Source organism: Haemaphysalis longicornis, unplaced genomic scaffold (assembly GCF_048455015.1).
Source record: "Haemaphysalis longicornis isolate Haplotype H1 unplaced genomic scaffold, Haemaphysalis longicornis Haplotype H1 scaffold_2, whole genome shotgun sequence".
Lineage (NCBI taxonomy): Eukaryota > Metazoa > Arthropoda > Arachnida > Ixodida > Ixodidae > Haemaphysalis > Haemaphysalis longicornis.
The window spans coordinates 207,997,375-208,001,276 of NW_027526295.1; the positions used below are offsets into that span (position 1 = coordinate 207,997,375).

A 3,902-nucleotide genomic window follows, 5' to 3' on the forward strand; every position below is an offset into this window, starting at 1 on the left:
ACTTAGTGTGAATCTTACAAAATTTTACAAACCAGATAGCTCGGAGCATGTTACGCATTTTAAAATTTATCAAGCAGCCTAACTCTAAAGACGTTATTAGTTCCCTCAAGAACAATTCAGACATCCCAAGTAACCAAGCCAGGTAGCGTTGAAACATACAGGTGACCAATTTTACCAAGAGAACTTGGAAGCATTTTTCCAGCCGAAACATTTATCTGAGGAAAAATTCAGTTGCGTGCTATACAAACCCTACTATCATGACGACAGTATGCTTGTGACCAAAGCACTGCCTCTAACAAGCGAGAAATGCAACTTCGTCCAAAGTAAACAACTTTTTCAAGCCAAATATGTATATTTCGCATTCTTCTAGGGCTTAGGTGTCAGCTAAGATACAGTACAAAAATTGATTAATAAAACCCCAAACCGTCTGTGTAAATAATTACTCTCACGTTTGCATCCATCAACAGCAGCACTGCCATGGAAAAAAATTTCGAGCTGCACTTGAATAATAAAAACGTTACAGTGCAGTGCCATTAGCTACATTAACAGAGTAACAGAGCAGCGGCAAAGGCAGCCTGCGCTTTGTGCCAATAATGAAAAATTGCAAAGGAAAGCACGACTTCACTTTTGCAGTTGACATGCCGCTTGCATCTACCAATCATTTGAACCACGACATATCTTTCCGAATAGGCTTAAACGTCTAACAATAATTTAAAACGCCAAGTAGAGTGACCACATCAAGTCTTTCAACAGAGCTTTAAACTTAAATGACACCAGGCCACTGTTAAATGGCCAAGAACTCTCTGCAAAAGTCCCAAGAACTCTCCAAAGTCGCATAAGTTTCAGGAGATTAAGATGAAATATACGGCGAGGAGGATGACCACATCTTGATGCGACAATGCAGGCGGAAAATCCATGACGTGTTTCTTGCAGACAATATTTACGCTGCCATTCTCTTCTCTCAAAATAACTGGACGTCGAAATAACTGGACCACGTCATCTACCTTTAAGGAAGGAACAAGAAAATTTTGTTAGACGATGGCTTTAAATGAGTGAGTTGCTTAGGATACCCCTTTTATAGCACAGTAATGGATTGAAATATCAGCGATTTCTTGGTTTCTTTTCTGGGAATGCTGCTAACAATGTACAAAAAATATTAGCACAGACTGTCAATGGCAGTTCTCTAATTTTGGAAAGCAACCGCATTGGGCGTGGCCGTGGCGCCGTATTATCACAGCAGCAACTCTCAATGTGAAAGCAAAATGTTTGCAAAACTTGAATGCAAAATAGTAGTCTTTTTGTCCACATGTTGCAGCATCCGAAACAGGCTGAATGTGAAGGTATTTCCCAATTTGGAGTTCACGATATATTCTTAACAGTAAGATTTTGCTACAAAGAAAACTACCACAAATTCAGTCCCGCAAAAATAAAATGCCAGCTTCAATAAACACTACCATAAATTGAGTGCCACAAAAATAAAATGCCAACTTACCAAACTAAAATTAAGATGCAGGCGTTCCTGGCAGGGCCTCCTCGGAGTGATTTTCCAGGAAAGTTTTGCCAACGTGTTCCCAAAAGCTCTTACTGTCGTTTTCACCTACAGGTCAAGTTGTCACTGAAATGGTGTTCCGAAGCCATTACGCATAATGCAACTACCTAAAAAGGGACCATCAAAGTTCCAGAACTGGACGTGCGTACTTACTTGTAGAATGCAATGATATCCCGTACAACGGCTTTCACGTGTTTCCTTTTTGTGAACACACGACTTCAAGAACGGTGAACACACGCCTTCAAGAACCAGGAAAATGGCAGTATGCATTCCTTGTTCCATTGTTTTAAGTCACGGTCCGCCCTATTTCCTAGAAATAAAAACAGTATAAAAATATCGAAGCATAAATTTACGCTTCCCTCTAAGAAGGGAGTACTACAAGATCTCGTACAAGGCCTGATTAGTTGTGCTAAAATTTATTTTGCATCAGGAGCCCTGGTAACGTTTTCAGGCGAAACAATTTTAAATATAAAAATAATTGAACATTTTTAGGCTCACCTGTCATTGCTCCACGCGGAGTGGTGAACGTCTGTATAATACGCAACACTCAAGAGGCACTCTTTCGTGGCTTTATGACTTCCACAATGCATTCACAATCTGTCACACTTGTCACGACGACGCCTCGGCGTGCCGAAGATGTCTTCAGCCACAGTGAATGCCAGAGCCATGATTTCACAGGTATATGTAAGGAATGGAAATAATTCATTTTAATTTCTGTTCTTCAGAGAAAGGAAAACAATTGTCGCAAACTACCAGTGTAGAGACAAATTTCTCCACAGTCAACCATAGTCTGCATCTGGACAGGTTACACAGATCGAATACAGAATGTAGCAATCTGCTTTCGCAGTATATTTTTTAAGTTCAAGGAAGCACAGAAATGGGTTAATGTTGGGTGCACATAGTGATGCAAGAACTTATCACCGGAGCGTTGTCGGAAATTATTTCGACTCTCGGGTTGCCACCGACATTGACGGCATAAAAATGCAAGAGTGGCTTATTTCTAACGCGGTTCGTGAAGTAGCAACCACTAATTATGGATATTGGATAATTATCCTGAAGTCTCAAGTTACCATTGACATTAACAGCATAGAAACGGCAGCACACTTTCTATATACCCGCTGCGTGTTTCCACATATTTCTTCCCCTCTACAAAAGAAACGTTTGTTACTGCGGTACTGCTAAGACAACCACTGTCCCTTCCATTTCTCTACACTTCAGGCAATGTAAAATAGATCATCTCAATTGGTTTAAAGGAATTGGAAGAAACATGGAACTGCATAACACACTGCACAGATAAACGTAAGCTGACGCCTTGAAAGCACATCAACACAACTCGAAATAGCGTCTACCTTGCGCGCAACGGGCAAGGTCGAAGACTCCCGGTCTGGTAAGCACAGTAAATGGCATTCTACTCATCAGACTAACACAACGCCGCAATTACCACGCAAGTTTTAAAAATACCAATAAATCTAAGGACGGACGCTCCGACAAACTTGCTTGGAAGTTGTACACTTGTGCACGCGCGATTTTCGCGAGCGACTAACCCGAGAAGATTCGCTACCGCAGACATACACAGCTACCGTCAATATACAACTAAGCAAAGCCACACAGTAAAGGAACATCCACTCATGAAACGCGCAAACCAGGAACTTTGACGTACGCAGTCAGAAATGTCCAGCCGACTCTGACCCACGAACACGGGAGTTTTGGTAAATCACGGCTGCAAACGTTTCTCCAGCACAAAATGTTACACGCCGCGACCACAAGCATGAACGACACACGAACAACGGGCATAGACGCGGTATGTTTATCGGGCGCAGTTAACAAGGATGTCACTGAACAACAACCGTTACCAGCACATAAATAAGCAGCACTGACCTTTTTTGCGCCTCCTGGCAAAACTCCACATCGTCGAGCAGGAAATACAGCCCAGGGATGTGAAAACATTCGCAGTTGCACGCCGCAATCAACCCAATTTAAACTGCTAACGGCGCTAACGGTTCTCGCCAGCGTGACCGAGAATTTCTTTAGTAAATATCAGGCGCATCGCGCGAGCAATTGAGAAACCCGCTTGGGAGTGCCACTGGTGGCGCTGCATGCGGAAGACCGTAAAATTAGCGGAGGGAATCCTGGAAGATGGGAGCGCTGCTGTCGTTTAAAGTGTTGACGCAGTCCCGATTTTAATCCGTCGTCATCGTACCCGTTGCAGCCCCACTGTACCGTGAATCAACGCAAAAACAGCTCTGCCGTGCTGCTGCTGACGCATGCGCATTGAATGCGCTACTGGAGTGGCGGTCTTTTCCTCATGGCTTCGGCGTACTTTCGTTCTCGCGGAGGCTTTGGCGATGCGCCC

General features: G+C 43.2%; 1 long non-coding RNA gene across 1 annotated transcript; it reads right to left on the reverse strand.

Annotated features, from left to right (window-relative positions):
• Window positions 1–1,726: 1,726 nt before the first annotated feature.
• LOC144167613 (uncharacterized) lies at window positions 1,727–3,476 on the reverse strand. Its single transcript, XR_013322058.1, has 3 exons — window positions 3,428–3,476; window positions 2,048–2,189; window positions 1,727–1,859 (listed from the first exon to the last, which is right to left on the reverse strand). It is a non-coding gene; the product is annotated as an uncharacterized LOC144167613 (long non-coding RNA).
• Window positions 3,477–3,902: the final 426 nt, after the last annotated feature.